Consider the following 19,572-nt stretch of genomic DNA (forward strand, 5'->3'; position numbering starts at 1 on the left):
AGATTGGAGAGAGAGTGGTTTTCTTGTGAGAAATGTACCCCCACAGGTAATTGGGTATTCCTGTCTTTGATAGATTTCCAGTGTGTGTTCATTCTGGTGCGCAGTTGTTGTTTGGTCTCTCCTACATATTTTTCATCAGTGCAGTTGGTGCATTGAATAAGATATATTACATTTCTGGAGGTGCAGCTGAAAGATCCAGGAATGCTGATGGCTCTGTTGTGGGGTGTAGTAATTGTGGGGGTGATGGAGATGTGTTGGCAGGTTTTGGTCACATACTTTTCACTAGATGGAGCTGGTGCTATCACCTGAAGATCTGGGTACAGCGGAGAATCCAGGAGTACCCCAAAGCTGCAAACTTGAGTGACAAGTAGAGGCTGAACCTCATCCATTGTAGGTTTCCTAGTTCCCCTCAGGTCACATGGTCTGCATACCACCATCACCTCTGCTTCTCTGGATTCAGCTTCAGTTGGTTCAGTACAATCCCCAGTTACAGCCATGGCCTGGGAAAGGACTGAAATTGCAGGGCCAAGGGCATGTGAGAAAGAGAGGCAGAGCTGAGTGTTATTAGCATACGGATGGCACCTCATTTTAATTTTCTGCCTCGTCTTGCCTCATGTACACATTGAACAGGACAGATGACAAGATGGAGCCCCTCTCCACAGGAAAGGTCCTGAGGGCATAATGAGTTTTCAGCACCACCCTCTGGGACCTCCCTGCTAGAGTGGAACCATTTAGAGGGGCCTCATAAATACCCACTAGATCATATAAACACTTTATTAAAACCTCATGGTCAACTGTATCAATGACTGCTGAAAGATCTAGTAAAATCAGCAGGATACAATTTCTTCTGTCAATCTTCAAGTGAAGATCATCAAGTAGGCCCTGAGCACGATCTCCATGCAATATCCAGAATGAAAGCCAGACCAGCAAGGGTCTAAGAAATTGATGGCATTTAGATGCATCTAAAGCTGACAGGAGACCACCTGTTCAATAGCCTTCTACTGGAAACAGGGTGGTGAACCTGGTTTCTTGAGTAGAGACCAGGCAATTGAAAACTTAAGAATGCCAATACTTGGAGGTGTGTTACAAGAAGTACCCACAGTTACTCTCTCCTGAAAGATACCCATCATTATGTAGTCACTCCATTCTGGCAGAGAAGTCTGATCATATGTAATTCCAAAAGGCAGGAGATTTTTCTAAGAAACAGTCCTCTTCCCTATGAGAGTTACAATAAACATCTTCTTCACTGTCATCCCCAAAGCTCACATATATATATTTTTTCCAATATTTGGCTACCTATTCTGCAACAAGAACTTTCTTATAGTCTCTCCAGGAGATATTCTTGTGTCTCCATGGGAAAAGAGACACACACCAAGGAAGCCACTTAAAGGAAGGGAATTCATCTTTCCATGTGATTCCTCTCTTGGGTAGGATAAGAAAAGCCATTGGCAGGATAAAAAAAACCATGAAAGAAACATGCTCTCAGCAGTCTTTGGAACCCAGCATCGCTTGTCAGTGAGAAACTCTGCACTCATCATATAAACTACAGATTTCACTGCATGCTTGCAAGGCAAATGTTAAGCATAAAATATACCTATATCTTAGCTAATAAAATCAACCAAGTTGAACGCAGAGAAGAAATATTAGGCACTTTCTTGTTTGTTTTGCAGAAGAGAGCAAAGGCTTTTATTGGTGCCCTGAGAAACCAATATTTTTGGCTTTCACAGTTGTTTTTTTCTATTGAAAATGGAGGGAGATGTCATTTTTAGTTTTGCTTCCATTATTAGCAGGAACACAGTTTTCACTGGCACATGACGCTGAGGTCCAATGACCAAATGAATTTCCTATGATAGCTACTGAATCTTGCCATGTAAACAGCTTCTCTTATACTTACAAGGGCTGCAAGGTGGAAGAGTCGCATAACTGTCTAGAATAAAACCTTTAGGAAATGTTTGCAAAATGTTGCCAACAAATGACTTCAGTGACCTTTTTCATAAGAGTTCTGTTAAAATATAGATCAGGCCACTCTTGTAAAATCAAAGAATTTCAAAATAATGAGGAGGGGTTAATTTGGGACCTGTTCGTATTTGTTACATTATTCAAGTTCATTAGCCTGCAATGTACTACAGGCAGTCCTTGAACTTACGACACAACTTGTTCCTGAAAACAGTGTCTTAAGTTGAAACGTAACTCGGAACTGATTTTCCCATAGGAAACAATGTTATAAATGGGGGATTGGCTCCTGAACCAAGGCCCGATACCCTTTTTTCACCAAAAGTAACCCAGAATTTTGTACTCAGTCAATTATAGATGATTAAGATAGCTACATTAATGTATTTATATTGTAAATAGCAATCACATTGATTTGGAAGGACTTCTTTGAGGTGACTTTGCTGGACTTTTTGAAGGGTTCTTGACTGGAGTCTTTTCAGGAGTCTTGGCTGCAGGTTTTTCTGGAGTCTTGTCTGCTTTCTTAAAGAAAGTGTCCAAGGAAGTTTGGACAGATGTTCTCCAGGGATGTGGGTGACACAGTGAACTTGTTCGCTGGTGTGGCATTGCATCGGATCAAGTGTAAAGTTGAAAATGACATCAGAAAGTTGAAACTGGTGTCAATTTATAAATGTTGCAGATGTGAAACATTGTAACTTGAAACACTGTAAGTCGAGGACTGCCTGTATTTACCCTTTAAACATTTCAGAAGCAGCAATTACAGTAGCACTTTGGATACTGATTTACCAAAGCTACATTTTGATCGGTTGTTAGAACTTTTTTGGTGATGTCATATCTTTATATCAACTCCCCCAAGTGATGCAGTGCTGGGAAACAGCTGACTGGGCCAAATTCATCCTCAGTGTGACTTCATTGGCTTCAGTGGAGTGACAACATAGTGCAGCAGAGTGGTTGATACACAATGACAAGTGTACTGGGGGGTTAAACTGTAGCCCTTCCAATTCCTTTCTCTTCATATGCTCATGCTTCCCTCCCTCCCTGCCTTCTCCCTTCTTTTCCCCAGAAAGCTTTTGACTTCTCCTTCTTTCTCCTCTTCATCTGCCACTTGCCTCTCATTTCCTTTCCCCCAGCCTGTAAACTTTAACTGCTACATGAGACACAGTCCTGGGACCCCTGAAAGTGTTCATACTTCAGGTTTGCAAATAGCAGTTAATCTCAAGGGAGCACGTCTGTTTGTCTCGCACTAATGAGCACTGCTGCCAGGCTGAGAAGGGAAGTCAGTGGTTTCCCCCTCAAACATTGTGGCTAGCTTTCCTCCAGCAGCACTCTGAAGGAAACCACTACTTCCCTTCCCAGCTGCACCCTGACAGGCAGCAGTCTCAGAGAAGTGGCTAAGCACCTCTGGAGCCAACTTGCTCTGGAGAATCTGAAGTGAACAGCTGCTTTCAGGGTCCCAATTCAGCTTTCCTACTAATAAATGAAAGGATCGGAGGAAAGCAAAGGAAGAGGAGGACAGAGATGAGAGGAACTTCAAGGCAAACAGACAGATCCTTTTCAGCTGCCCTACCCCAATTAGCCAGCTGCCTTTCCAGTAGCAGTTTGTGGTCTAACAGCCACTCTTAACTCACTTGGGACCTGATCCTGCCATTTTTACTTACTGAAAACACATACGGCAGTTTAAATAGTGCCCCCAAAGTGAACGGGGGGGAGCTTTACAAACAGAGCTTACTTCAACAGGGGTCTTAAAGAGTACTGAGTGGTTAAGGAATACTGGGTCTGGCCCTTAAGATTAGATGCCTTCCAGACCTTAAGGAAACCAGGAATAAGCATGAAACACAAGCTCAACAATTTTATGCAGAGTACAAGAAGCAATCAGAATAAGCCATTGGGGAAAAAAAAGAATATAAATGAGTTCAAGAGATAACTAATGTAGATGTCTCCGTATGGTAAAATTGATGGAGATATTTGATGGGAGGGGAAAAGGCTGCTGAAATTAAAATATATATAAAAATGGCAGCATTACAGGACTAGGTTAGAGAGGAACAAATCATTTATTAGATTAATTTATTCCATATTTTCTGCGCAGAGAATATTTAATTATTTAAATTTATCTGACAATTTTTTGGCTCATGGTAAATATGCAAGAGGTACATTTGAGCTGTGCCGCTTTGTTGCATTTAGTCAATGAAACCATATAGTATTGTCTAGTTCCTGGACTGGAAGACTGTACAAACTCTTCAGGTACAAATATGGTACCCCCTGCCACCTCCCAAATGAAATTTTCCTGCAAGGAATATTTGTCTCATTAAACTGGGTCACTGAAATGTATGCAGGAATTCCATGAACATACTAAAGTGAATTCAGATTAAAATCTATAGGGATTATCACAGTAAATGTTTACGATATTTGCACATCTCCAGATTTCATATCCTCTGCCTGTTCTTGAAATGCTTATTTTCCCTATATAGCTTAGCCTGATGTTACTTTTCTTACTTGAGCTCTCTCTAGAATGGTACTTTCAGTGCTGACACTGTTCTGTCAGGCAATCCTTACTAGAGAAGACAGTATATAATTCTTGAAAATGCCCATCCCCAAAGGCAATATTTTCAGAAATTATAGGAGGAAAAGGCCTTCTCTAGTAAGTAGCAACTGTTTAAACTACTTCTATTTATAGCTGTGCAAGTAATTGATTTTTTTACTATACTGGCAGTTCTAGAAAACAATAAAAAGAATCATAAGTGAAAAATTGGTTTAAAACTTTTTATTGTAAAATCCAAAGTTGAAAATAATTATCACTTGGTCAGTGTATTTCATTTTTATTGCAAGCATTTTTTAAAATCTTTATTTACAAAATCAAAGGGAATTTCAAAACAAGACATCATTTCAAATAAAAAAGTCAAAATATTTCCATTTAAAACTATCAAAACAAAAGATTCCAGTTTTTCAAAAATAACATTTGAAAGGAAATTAAATGAAAATAAAGTGAAGCTAAAAAGAACTTGCAAAATGTTCCACTATCACCCAAACCTAATTTATTATTACAATAACAAATTTGTCCAGAAATGTTCTCTGTTTCCTAGTTCTATTAAATATTTGAGGTTATGAAAATTGAGACACTTAATAACTACTTAATATATATTACAAGTTATTAGAAACATTATCTGATGTTTAACTTTTATGTAAATTGAATATTAGTTTTTTTTCTCTGTGGATTTAAAAAAAAACATACATTTTTTCCCATTTATTTAGGTGAACATGAAATACTACAATACTTTAAATCTTGTGGTGAATTATAATAATGCATTGTTTAAAATACTTATTGACACTAGAACTGGACACAAAAAGGTTTTCTAACTATTCAAACTTTCTGAGTTTTCACAAGATTTCCCTTTGTGCATCAGATGAAACAAAGCCCTTTTGAGGTTTTCCATGAAAAATCAAAAAGAGAGAAACCCTGACCCACATCCCGCTCTAAGGTACTCATCAAAGATATGGGAAACCTACTGTCAAGTCACTGATTTATCTGATTGACCACCAAGATACCATCAAATCTGTGGTGCAAGAAAGGGCCAATCTCTCTTGGGGGTTTTCTGCCCATTTTGAAAGGCTTTAGTTTATTTCTTTCTGGAAGAGAAAAAGTTTTGAAATCACAAAACTTTCACAGGACAGGAAAACCATATCCCACTCATCTGTATTCATCAGTGTCCCCTATACCAATCACCTTTTACTTTAGTTAGCACTAGAAATATACAGATCTAGATCAACACATTTTCCTGTCATTAACTGGCCATTTTGGAATGTTTTGGGGGCTTTGATGAGAGATCTCTGATGTGTCCAGGAGCTCCTGCCCATGGCTTCTCCTCAAAATCCTATAGCCATATTCTTGCAGCCAGCTTTCCGCTCTTTCTGCTCTTTTCTCATAAAAAGAGACCATTTAGCTTTTAAGCTCCAGTGGCCTTTATGCATCCGCATCAGGTGACTACAGACTCCTGACTAGGTGATCTACAACTAAGTTACCAGCACACTTGACAGAACGGGTTTTCTTGGTTTAGCTGCTAGGTAGACTTATTCACATACCAGTGTGTATGCTAGTCCACTCCCAAATAAGGTACAGTTAGTGATATATAAGCACTAGTCCACTGATTGCCTGTTCCCCTGTCCCAGCAAGTGCCTCTGAAGAGACGTTAAGTAAGGTGTAAAACCAGACTAAATTAAATACATGACCTGGGACCCTCAAAACTTTTTTGGAAAAAAAAAAGAAGAAAATTGTAGAAATCTCCCATGTTCTCCAAAGTATTCAAGGGTACCAGTTGTAGAATAGTTGTATTTAGACAGTTGCCATAGATCATAAGGCTTCAGTACTAGAGTAGGTTTCATACAAATGGGCCCTAGTGCTTACTGTAGCTAGCATGATGTGGGCTCAGCCTTGGACAGAATCAACTGTGTAGTCACTGTATGGTTTAAAATATTATTAAAGTTGGCTTAGTGAATGCTATAGTTCAAATAAACAAGTAGGACTCATGTTTTTTTAATGAAAAGTTAATCTGTAAACAAGACATGTTTCAAAGCATACCTGTATTAAAGAAAGTCTAATGTTGATTTTATTTTATGCAGACGGTATGCACATGGACCCCAACCAGCAATAATCAATTCACACGGATGTGAAAGAGAATGTATGGATTAGCAGGGTGTAAAAGAAGACTCCTCAAGTGACCAGGGAGCCAGTGACCAGGGGCTGCAGGGGCTCCTAGGTCAGTTCATGGCATACCCCCCCTGCTTTTTGAGGGGCAAATCTTTCAGCTTGGTGTGAGAAAGCAGGAAAAAAGGAATTCTTTGCAGCCAACAGGCCAGTTTCAGGCAAGTTTGCAAGGGCAGGTCTGCATGGAAGAAATGCAGTAAGAGAGAGAGAGACCGGAGCAGTGTCCCCGAGCTGGCACTTGGGGCAGGCAGCGGCTCCTCCCCAAGATGTGGCAAGGCAGGAATGGAGGCTGGGGTGGGGAGCTGGTGCAGGCCCTGTGGAGCGGTGGAGCACTTTCCTGAAGCTGGCAGAGCCTGCATCAGCCCTCGGCCCCAGCCTCCAGCCCCTGGCCCCTGGCTCCACCCCCCAGTTCCCGCCTCCAGCCTCCGGCCCCCAGCCTCTTGGCTCCAGCCTTCCGCCCCAGCTCCCAGCCACTCAGCTCCAGCCCCCAGCTCTAGCCTCTGGCCCCAGGCCCCAGCCCTTATCCCCCTTCAGTAAGTGTCCCATGCTGGACCGAGGTGGCGCGCTCACGGACTAAGGCAGTGCGCTCACAATGCTCCTTAGAGGGAACATTGATTAACATGACTGCTGCCAAGAACAAGTGACAGGTGGTGCTGGTTGGAGACTGTCTTCTGCAGGGAATGGAGGGCTCCATCTGCCAGTTTGACCTGTTGTCTCTGGAGGTCTGCTGCTTGCCTGGATCCAAGATGTCATAGAGGGATTACCAAAGCTCATCTGTCCCTCTGACTACTACCCCATACTGCTCATCCATGTGGGAATCAATGATACTTCCAGGAGAGACCCTGAGCATATCAGAAGTGACTACAGGGCTCTGGGTGCAAGGGTGATGGGGTCTGGGGCTCAGGTTGTGCTCTTGTCAATCCTTTTGGTCAGGGGAAAGAGGCCGGGCAGGAGCAGGTGCATCCTGTAGATCAACACCTGGCTGTGCAGGTGATGGTGCCAGCAGCAATTTGGCTCCTTTGACCATGGGATATTCTTTTAAGGAGAAGGATTGCTGGGAAGAGATGCGAGCCATCTGACAAAGAGAGGGAAGAGCATCTTTGCAGACAGGCTTGCTAGTCTAGTGAGGAGAGCTTTAAATTAGGTTCACTGAGGGATGGAGATCAAAGCCTTGAGGTAAATGAGCAAGAAGAAGGGGGCAACAGGGGAGGTGCTCATACTTCCTGAGAAATCAGGGCAATCAACTAGTTACCTCAGGTGCCTGTACACAAATGCATGGGGCCTGGGAAACAAGCAAGAAGAATGGAAGTCCTTGCACAATCATGGAACTATGATGTGATTGGAATAACAAAGACTCAGTGGGATAGCGCGCATGACTGGAGCACTGTCATGGATGGGTACAAACTGTTCAGGAAGGACAGGCAGGGGAGAAGAGGAGGGGGCACTTTATGTAAAAGTGGCACTTTATGTAAAAGAGCCATATGATTGCTTGGAGCTCCAGTTTGAAACAAGATAGGCCTGTTGAGAGTCTCTGGGTTAGGGTCAGAGGCATGAATGACTTGTGCCCCGGCAGCTGGTGGGGGCATGGCAGCAGTGGGAATGTGGTGGTGGTAACCTGGGGAGCCCCCACAGATACCACTGGCACTGTCGGTGGCTGGGGGCAGGGGATGAGTGCCGACCAAGGGTCAGTGACCACCTGCAGCTGCCACTGGCAGCAGTGGCCAGCGGGGATCGCGGACCACCCCCAGATGCCACTGGTGGTGTCAGTAGTGGGATGGCACTGCCAATAGTGTTGGCATCACCTTTTTGTAGGGGATGCACTGCCAGGCTCAGGGGGTGCACCCCCTACGTATTGCTCCTGGTCAGAGGGCACAGAAAAAAGGATGATGTCATGGTGGGGGTATGCTATAGACCACCAAACCAGGAGGAAATGGTGGATGAGGCTTCAAACAAGTAGTGGAAGTTTCCTGATCACAGGAAACTCATGGGGGACTTCAATCACCCTGACATCTGCTGGGAGTGCAATACAGAAGCATGCCTGCAATCCAGGAAGTTTTTGAAGAGTATTGGGGGCAACTTCCTATTGCAAGTGCTGGAGCCTCCAACTAGGGACCATGCTTTTCTTAACCTGTTGCTCACAAACAGGGAGGAATTTGTGGGGAAGGTAGTAGTGGATGGCAACTTGGGCAGCAGTAACCACAAGATGATTGAGTTCAGGATCCTGAGGAAAGAATGGATGGAGAGCAGCAGAGTACAGACCCTTCAGAAAAGCAGACTTCAACTCACTCGGGGAACTCATGGCCAGGATTCCCTGGGAAGCCAGATTGAGGGGAAGAGGAGTCCAGGAGAGCTGGGTGTACTTCAAAGAAGCCTTACTCAGAGCGCAGGAACAAACCATCCCAATGTACAAGAAGACTAGCAAGTATGGCAGAAGACCAGCTTGGCTTAGCAGGGAACTCTTCAGTAAACTAAATCACAAAAAGGAAGTTTATAAGTGTGACGGGCTGGCTGGCAGTGACCTGGCCCAGGGGTTTTGAAAGGGCAAAAGATGACTGGAGGACTTGGGATTCCCTTTCCGCACCAATCTGGTAATGATTTGGCCGAGGAGTTTTGAAGGGGCAAAAGATGATTGAAGGACTTGGGATTCCCTTTCCGCACTAATCAGGCCCCAGAGACTCACCCCCCTGTGTCCCGATTGGCCCCTTGGGTCACCTGGAGGGGGATAAAAGGGGCAGCGTGGGCTGACTCAGGGGAGAGACTAGTGAGGGACAACAGGGAAGGAGCTTCACAGAGCTGGTTAGAGCTAAGCCAGCGGAGCAGGAGCAGTGCCCCGGAAGAGCCTGAAAGAGTAGGACCTGCAGGCAGCAGTGGGACCCTCTGCAACGCGGAGTGTGGCCGGCAGGAGAGGCTCCCCACTGGGCTCCAGGATCCCTGAGGAGAGGCTGCAGCCAGCAGGAGAGGCTCCCCAGCTCCAGCAAGGATCTGAGCAGTGACCTGAGGGGTTCCCAGCTCTGCTTCCAGCTCCTGCAATCAGACGCCAGGCAGTGCAACATGAGGCAGGGGCTCTGGGACGGTCAAGACCCCTAGCAGGCTCAAGCAGTGCTACCAGTGGTGGCTGTGGCAGCATTCCTGCCTACCATGTGGGAGAGCTGGGTTCAAGCCTCAGGTGGGGTGAGTGAGATAACAAGAAGCAAATCTTCTTGCAGCGGAAAGGGGCCATTGTGTTTTCTCCCCCTCCAGGTACCAAGGCCCTATATTTCTTTGTCATTTGACATTTTGCATTTTGTGCCCTCTGTATATTTCACCAACCCGTACTGTTTGTTCTGCTGTTTGAGTTTTATATTTTGTTAACCCTGTTTTGTCAATGATTGTAAGTGTCTAACCTTTGTTGAATCCTGCCCCCTTGGGGCATTGTAGTGTCCACTATACCCTCTGATTTATGCCTGTTATGTTCCCAGTATTAAAAGGTATATGGTTAAGTCCCCATTGGTGGTCTGGCTCTGCTGTATAGGGGAGGAGAGTCCCTACACCTCCCACAACGCTTGTGCACCTGCTTTGATCCCTTCAATTGGAGAGGGGGTACCTCTTGGAGTACTGCCCGGGTTACATAAGAAGTGGAAGCTTGGACAAATAACTAGGGAAGAATTACTCAGGCATGCAGGCATGAAGTCAGGATGGCCAAAGTACAATTGGACCTGCAGCCAGCAAGGGCTATGAAGGGTTTCTACAAGTATGTCAGTAGCAAGATGAGGATCAGGGAAAGTGTGGGTCCCTTACTGAATAGGGGAGGCAAAACTGTGGATGCAGAAAAGGCTGAAGTGCTCAATGCCTTTTTTGCCTCAGTCTTCAAAGGCAAGGTACTGCACTGGACAGCACAGTTTGGGGAGGACAAGAGCAGCCCTCAGCAGTGAAAGAACAGGTTAGGGACTACTTAGAAAAGCTGGACATGTACAAGTCCATGGGGTCACATGAGATGCACCTGAGTGTGCTGAGGGAGTTGGCTGATGTGATTGCAGAGTCATTGGCCATCGTGTTTGAAAACTCATGGCAATCAAGTGAGGTCCTGGATGATTGGAAAACAGCAAACATAGTGCCCATATTTAAGAAAGGGGAAAAAGAGGATCCAGGGAAGTTTACAGACCAGTTAGCCTCAGCTCAGTCCCTGGAAAAATCATGGAGCAGATCCTCAAGGAATCCATTTCTAAGCACCTGGAGGAGGCAAAGGTTATTAGGAAAAGTCAGCATGGATTCACCAGGGACAAGTCATGCCTGACAAACCTGATTGCCTTCTGTGATAAGGTGACTGGCTCTGTGGATGTGGGGAGACCAGTGGATGTGGTATAGCTTGATTTTTAGCAATGCTTCTGATACAGTCTCCCACAGCATTCTTGCAGGCAAGCTAAGGCAGTATGGGCTGGATGAATGGGCTGTGAGGTGGATAGAAAGCTGGCTGGAGCACCTGGCTCAGAGACTAGTGATCAATGGCTCAATGTCTAGTTGGCAGCCAGTATCAAGTGGAGTGCCCCAGGGTCAGTCCTGGGCAGGTGCGGGCATCATGGAGTCATCCCTCATGGCCAGTTCAGCTGCCAAGTTGCCTGCCTGTAGCTGCAGTAACATCACCTCTGCACTGCTGCCTGGCTAGCTGCCACCTGTGTGTGCCAGGCTGGGCTGTCATGGAGCTGTAGCTGGCTGGGAAGGGCCCTGCTCCTGCAGCCTGGCCTGTGCCGACATCGCTATCTGCCCACCTCTCCCAAGGCTGAGCAGGGCTGGCTGCATCATGAGTGACAGATTCCTTGCAGGTAGTGTGGCTCCATGAGAGCCCGGCCCATCCTGGGCATGGGGAGCTAGGAGCAATCCAGGCGCATAGCTCCCACAGCCCCAGCCTGAACTGCAGCCAGCTGGGAAGGGCCCTGCCCCTGAAGCCCAGCCCAGGCTGGCCCTTCAATGACCACCCTCAGCAGTGCCCACAGGCCAGCTGGTCTCAGCCCCTCAGCTCCAGCCTCAGGCAAGGGCAAGGCAGATGGATGGCAGGGCCATGCCAACCAGCACTCCATGCCAACCAGCACTGGCCATGCCTCTCACCATGTGAGCAGCCAGCAGGGGGAAAAGCCAGGTAGACTCCAGCTGGGGTCTCCATACCCATGGGAAAGAGGGGAGACAGGGGAGTTTAATCTCCCTCCCTGCTGCTCCTTTGCCAAAGGTGTTGCCATGGCCAGTGTCTGGCCATGCCTCCCACCTTGGGGACAAGCCTGGAAAGGGCTGCTTCCCTCTTCTCCCTCCAGGCACACCCTGGCTGGGGTCACTGCAGGCCAGAGTGGGGAGTTTAAATTACTCCCCAATTATACTTAGGTCTGCCAGGGCCTGGCCACACCTCTTCCTCCCCCTGCTGCAGGTCAGCTTCCCTCCAGCCTTGTGGCTGCTGCAGAAGGGAAGGGAGAGCACACTCTAGTGCCCCCCGACTTCTGGCCTGGGTCACTGCATTTCCAGAGTCAAAAGTGAATGTCTATTCATTTGCAAATAGTTTCAATCTGTGCAGGTTAGACTATCCTGCAAAGATTGAATCAGTTCAGGCTCAGGCTTTTTGAATGTCTGTACTTAGTCAGTGAGAAAGTAGGGGAGGATATAGAAGACTTTTCAAAGAGGGTGTGGGAGGATCATGACAACTCTTTAGAGAGGTGTGTGGTGTGAAGACAGGCAGGAAGGACTGAGGAAATCTCTGAGATCTTGTCCTCTCTTCAATGTTAGCTTAAGATATCACTAGAGTTCTCTCCCTCACCCAACTGCTATCCACACAGAGAAGTCTGTAGCTCAAGACAAGTAGCGCTTCAAAATTGAAGTGGCTGACTGGTCCAGGGTGGGCGGGATGAATTTGATGTTCAAGTGTTGCTGATGTTAAAGCTAGTAACAGAAAAGGAAAACTGCAGCTCAGGTTAACAATAGCTCATCAGTTGCTATTCAAATCAACTCTCCAATCACCCTGTGTAGCTCCACTATTGTTTCGCAATGGGATCACTCTCACTCCAGCTAGGCTAGCTGGAAGGATGAACTTGCATGGACTGTCTCAGGCAACCTACTTCAGCGAAAACAAGACCTTAGCAACTGAAGTGACTTAAATGGAAGTGAGGAAATGATAAACTTGGTGTGTGTAAGAAATGATCAACTGAGATTTTCACAAGAGTGAGAGGTCCTTTGTTGAGAGAGATCAGGAGAGGATGTTGGTGAGGGAATACAGCCTCCAAAGAAAGAATCAGGGAACCCTTTAGGAAGGCCTCTGTTGAAATGAAGATGTTGCTATTAGGATGACTTCATACAAGTGGCCTTTTCAAAGAGAAGATGTGCTGGGAATCTCAGGAGGAGGGAACTACTAGTGTGAGTAGATGAAATATGGAGGTATCATGTGACAGGAAACTACTTCGGTGTGACTGGTTGAAAATCAACACCCCTCTTTTCAAAAAGTGGTCTCAGAGATTAGTTGCAATTGCAGACTGCCCTCTTCAGAGTACCTGCTGTTCTGACGTGTCCTCTAATTTAGGAAATGCTTTCCTAGGTATCTTTCTTCTTACCAAAACAAATACTGCTTATATTTCCTTTTTGACAGCAGAGAAAAAAAATCAGAAAGAAAGGCTTTACACAGAGCTCCTACTTACAAAACTTTTTTTCTTACATGAGTTAGCCTGTAATTTTAGAGTTTTTGTTTAATTAGGTTTTAAACTTCCCTCTCTTAATTACTTTTATTTTTTTTATTAACACCTAAATATGCTGCTATTTGGAGCACAAACAGACAGGGATAACAATTAGCAGAATAATTACACTCTTTCTGTCAGTGTAACCTCATGGCACAGAAAGTATTACAAATCCATTTTAAAACATATTAAATGTTCATATTAATGAGGATAATAGAGAACAAGGACCAGCAAACTAAATATTGTTAATGATTTTGAGCTATTAAATTCATTACCATTTCCTTTCATAATAAAGTGGTTACTTGCTAATTAGACCTTTTTTAGCTCATCATTATTGAATTCATTACATTGTGTGCAGTTAACCCTTAAAGGTCTGGCTGGTTGTACATACACAATTTAAAATCATTTCAATAACATATTAAGAAGATACGTGGTATGGAATTCTTCTTGTATTTTTGACAGGAGCTCTATGTACTTTTCTTCTGGTACATTTTCTTGACACATCATGCCTAGCAGCTTCTTATCTGTCATAGCAGCTTCAGTAACACATATTATGGAAACGTGGTGTATTCATTTCAGTTAACAGCATTTAATGTTAAAATTAAAGTGTAGCCCACTTGTTTGGCTGGAGAAAATATACTCCAGCAATTAGTGCAGCAAATGGTTTAAGTCAGTTAGCTACTCTCTTCCAGAATGAAATATGTAGTTTAGTGTTTTCTTACCATTTTCACCTATCTACATATGTGTGCATGTCTATGTCAGTCTTTGTATTTGCCTTTCTCTTGAGTCTTGAACTGAATTCCCATCTCCACAGTACAACTTCCATTCACTGGAGTCTTACAATCCCACCTGTGCTGCAGGGTTTTCCCAGCCTTGTAAAGATTTCACTGAATAATGTTGAAAATGGTATTCATTTCCACTAGGATGGCATCTGTAAGAAGGTGTATTCTCTCATTTTACTTACTTGAGTGTATGGAGAAATGATTCCCTATAGTATTACAAACTCTCCTCTGATTCTTCTTGTTCTTCTTGTGTAAGAAACACACACCGATCAACAATTTTCATAGGGTCTCTTATTTCCTGTTAGTCATGTCTGTTAGTACTCATAAATGGTGCTTAACTTGGAAACTACCTTGGTCTTTTCATCCTGCTATTATTACCTTTCTTTCTTCTTCACTACCAACAGTTCTAGTAGGGAGTCTCAAATGATTTTTCCATGCTGCTTTCAGACACAGTATAATGAACAAGGACAGATACCTTTGCATGTGTAACAGTTGTTACACAGAAAATAGGGATCACAACTTCTAGCAACACCGATAACTGTACAGTCATTATGCAAATCACAGGGTTATGATGGCTCACTGGTAGCTCTCCACCTATTGGAGAAAGCACAGAAATTTTGAAGCAGAGTCCTACAAGCTTTTGTTTGAAAAGCCACTTCTAAAATAAAACAATAAAACCAGAGAGCATGGCTGCCATACTGGGAAGGAATGAGTGGCACTGACAGAGCCCTTTGTGGACAATCCTACAGCCTTTGGTACACTGGCAATATTATCCATAGCTAACAATGGGTGTCACCAATGAATAATTTTACAAGTGTTGGCACAGCTTGCGTGACACATAATATTACTGTACTTGATGGCTAGAAACTAGGCTGATGGATATCCTGGAAATACAATAGATAATAGATTAGATATGTGCATACTGTATGGCTCTTGAGAAACAACAGTGAGTCATTATTCAAATCAGGCCTTCCCTCTCCTGCCAATCAGAAGGCTGGGATTTGCGTACATGAGAAACAACCATACAGTTGTGGGCCAGCCAGTAACTGAGCAGCATCCCTGCTCTCTGTCTGGCTGAGAAAATTCCATTTCAGTGTAATATATAATAACAATAAAACCATGTATTTGTAACCTCTGTTTTATTTAAAACTAGGTCCCTTTCACCTGTAAATAGCTAGGGTATAAATGTGCCTCACCAATCACATTGGACTATTGTATTATACAGTCTATTGAATGTTTTTGGCAGACATGAGCCCCTATGCTACTGTGTCCTTATTTTATTATTGTTTTGAGGGTAGAGCTGTGTGATTATCCATTCTTGCTTCAGGCATAGCAAGCCATCTGGAATGCTTATTAAACCCACAGGCAGATCAGAAGGATATAACTCTGATGATGTACATGTATATGGGCTGTACTACATCATCAGTGCATTGCTCCTCTGATGATGTAGTGCACATTAGTGGGCCTAGATAATGGATTAGGACGTAGCGAGTGAAAGTTAGACTTTTTGAAGGATAGATTTCTTTTGCCTCTGGGTGACTGCTGGCTTAAGATGTGGAAAGGAAAATTTTTAAGTAAGCTGGGGAGGATTCATAACTTGTAAATACTCAGTATGTTCATGGAGAGAGGCTGGTGATGAGCTAGAGGTTTGCTAAGAAGCCCAAATCCTTGAGAAGGGGGTCACATATATGTTCCCAAAGCTATACTGTAATACAGGGCTGTCCAGCTTCTAAGCAGCTGGGGGGGGAGGGGGCACACACTGGTATGGGCTACCAATCAGAATGCTGGGATTTGCATACATCTGAAACACCGGCACAGACAGCATGAGTTAGGGCCACACATCAAAGCAAGCTGCAGGCCCCTGGGCCGCATGCTATGTAGGCACCCCCTCCCACTGCAGCACCCTCTTCTGCTGCAATGCTGCCTCCTCCTCTACTGCACAATACACATGGGCACCCTGCCCCCCACTCTCAGCTCCCCAGCCATGCACCAACCACCCCACAAACACCACACCAATCTTGATCCTGAGCTTTCTGGCACTGTGCTGCACCACCCACTGGGCAGAGCCCAGAAGTGAAGCCAGAGGAGAGAAAGGATCTCGGCAATCCTATCTGCTGCTACAGCCAGAGTGATGGGGAGGAGCAGCAGCTGGGTGAGTGCCCAGGACACCACAAATTAACCCTGAGGGGCCACATGTGGCCTGCAGGCAGTATTTGAACAGCCCAGTTGTAATGTAAAAAAAGGGACATGGAACCTATCCAGAAATAAAATGCCACCATTTGAATTCTTAATTTCAGAAATGTCTCCACTTACATAAGAAATATATTGCCTTCCATTTCCATAACCTAAGAGCACTATAAGAAACAAAAAACATTAACCTGGTGCCGGTAACTATAGCTGGCACCTGCTGAACAGGTTTGGAGAATTTTTTTGCCATATTTTCAGTACATTTAAAAAGAATAATTTTACACTATGCGAAAAGGCAATGTTCATTGGTACTGCACACAGAGTCTGCTTTTTAAGGATTTCCAAAATTACCATAGCACTTATTTATAAGTACCTTTCAAAAATCCATTTGCCAGATTAATACAGAGACTGATCATTGTCCAAACTACCCATATGTCATTCTTTCATACCAAACGTATGATGAAAGAAACAACAGTTAAAAAAATTATCATAGCGGAGATAGCAAATTAGAGGTAGGTGAATAGCGAGAAAAATTATTTGCATATGTTGCCAAGTTCTACATAGGATTTCTTATTCTCTTTTCTCACACACCACTTTTAAATAGCATTTTGCAAATTAATCTGGTATTTGTTGAATAGCAGCAAATGTGCTTCATGTCTAAACAAAAAACATTTGTTATACAGAAACTGATAAGCCTTATAAAAGGTAAGACATTCAGTTAGGAAATTCACCAATTGACTTGGTTGACCAATCACACATGTTCAACATACTGGAAATAGCAAGTACTCAAAAGGCTATTAAAAAATGAACATTTTTCAAACAACTCATAGGGCAAAATTTGTTTGTACAAGATATTCATAAAAGAACTTTTATATAACAAGCACATGCTCCAAAACGACAATTTTAAAGTACTGCAATATTTTCTGTAATACCTGTAACATATACAGACTACATGATGGAGCGGATCACATTTTGTTATTCCTCACAGCTGTTGACTAATTGTTTTGGTCAACATCCTGAAACTTGCAACGCACATTTTTGAATGTCTGTGTAAAGTGTACAGTAGGAATGGTACACATTTAGTGAGACCCTCTCTCTCTTTCTGTTGTGTGTGTTGATAGTTTCCTAGAAGCACCATAGTCAATCCTGGGTCTGAATTTTTCTTTTGATGGGGCTCTATAACCTTCTGGTTCTAATGTGACTTGAACATTTTTCAGGAAAAAAGAAAAGAAATTCTAATCCTAACCATGTCTGCATTTGCTTTAGCACATCTAGATTCCTAACTTATGTAGCAGGAAAGTTACAGAGTTTCACTGACTCCTTTCTATAGATATTTAGATAAGCAGCTTATTTGTACTTTTGTGGGTAAATCACAAATACTGAACATTTTCACATGGCCACAACATGGTCTTCATTGTTATAGGGTTTCACTGGGCAACTGCAAATCAGGCTTAATGGGAATGAGGTTGTGAACATATAAAACAGAAGAGTATCATTGGTCATTTACCTCAGTGCCCAACTCAAGGCAGAATTGCCCCTGACTAAAACCAGCCCAGTCAAGTGTCTGTCTAACCTGCTTTTAAAGCCTTCCAAGGATAGAGATTGCACTGCCTCTCTGGGAAGCCTGTTTCAATGTGTAATAACCCTGCTACTAGGAGGTTTTCTTTTTAGTCTCCAACCTACATTTCTGTTGCAGTTTGAAGCCATTGCTGTTAGTCCGTCCCCTACAGCTGCAGAAATAACCTGCCTCCACCCCTTTTATAACCATCCTTTAACTATTTGAAAACTTTTCAAATACTCCTCCTGTCATCTCTCTTCTAGACTAAACAGTCCTAGTTCTTTCAGCCTTTCCTCATAAGTTACGCTTCCAACCAATTTTGTCACTCCCCACTGAACCCTTTCTACTTTGTCAACATCCTTCTTGAAATGTGGGGCCCAAAGGTGGACATAGATGATGCCTCACTTGTGCCAAATAAAGTGTGAGAATCACTTCCTAGATTCAGTTGATGTTTTATTAATACAGCCAAGTATGCTATTGGCCCTTTTTCTTTTTTTGCAACAAGAGCACACTTTTGAGTACTTGACTTAATAACCTTTTAATACCTTTTTGTTGCTGTTGATTTGTTTGCTTAATTATTTATTATAGTATCTAAATCAGGTAAAGTAAGAGCTTAAATCCAGATCTCCAAAATCTTAGTTAAATGCTCTCCCTATTGGGCTATGGGCTGCTGAAAGTGGGTCTTGCACACACAAAAAGGTTGAACACTCTCGGGTTCCACTGCTGCCCAATGAAAGCAAGTATCATTGTTTGCAAAGTTGAATTCTAGTTTTTTTCACCCAATCTTAGTTAGTACAGAGCACGGCTAGAAGCTTCTTTTACAGGGCAAAAGAAAAGAAAATGTAAAGCACTCCAGATGATGCTTCCCAGACCCTCATGAGAATTATTTTAGTGCTAATGTCTTTTTTCTTTCTCTCTCTAGGTCTTACTCTCTTTTTTCCACCCTAATTCTCCCTCCTTCCCTTCTCTAGTGCTTGCCCTCTGTCCTCCAGGCCTCTCTCTGCTACAACCCAAGACAGCACTGCTTTCTTCCATCAAACCATGGTACTGAGAACACTTCTCACGTCTGTCACTGCTGCTAACCTGAATTTCCTGTTTGTTTCTTTCCCAGGTTACCACTTGATCACCAGCCCCAGTTTGCTTGGAGATGAAGATGACACACTGTCACTTTCTCAAACACCCTCTCCTTAACCCAGCCATTCTTAAAGAGACAGTGGGATAAATGAAATTCAAGATTCAAGAGGTGCCGCTTCCCTTGAAAATATTCCACCCACCAGAGAGGAGTTTCAGAATCCATTCCTAGCAGTTAATGCTCCATCCTAAATGACATCGCTTTTCAGTAGTGACATGTGCATTGATCTGCATTACAAAAATAAAAGGAATAGCACTTCTTTCCAGCAGCAGATAATTACCAGCAGACATCAGGTTCTCTCCCGCTGATACCCACAGGGTGGAGGGGCTGGGAGTGGGCATTAGGTGGAGGGGACATGGCTATCTTACACACGCAGTCAGATAAATAATATTGATCAGGATGTGTGTGAAGAAATAGTGCCACCCCTTTTCCAGGCTTGATTAGCTTCAGGGGGACATTTGCTACATTTACCAGATTTAACCCAAATCATGTCTCCTACACAAAGGTGCTAGTTAGGCTGTGAATAAGAGCTCTCTTGGATTTGATAGCTTCCCCAGCCTTCATCAGAAAAAGATTTTCCT

General features: G+C 43.7%; 1 long non-coding RNA gene across 1 annotated transcript; it reads left to right on the forward strand.

The window, feature by feature from the left end:
• The first annotated feature begins 771 nt into the window (after positions 1 to 771).
• LOC109319578 lies at positions 772 to 19,250 on the forward strand. The gene is made up of 2 exons (XR_002103547.1): positions 772 to 1,133; positions 18,971 to 19,250. It is a non-coding gene; the product is annotated as an uncharacterized LOC109319578 (long non-coding RNA).
• Positions 19,251 to 19,572: the final 322 nt, after the last annotated feature.

This window comes from Crocodylus porosus, unplaced genomic scaffold (assembly GCF_001723895.1).
Source record: "Crocodylus porosus isolate Cpor-Errol unplaced genomic scaffold, CroPor_comp1, whole genome shotgun sequence".
Classification (NCBI taxonomy): Eukaryota; Metazoa; Chordata; order Crocodylia; family Crocodylidae; genus Crocodylus; species Crocodylus porosus.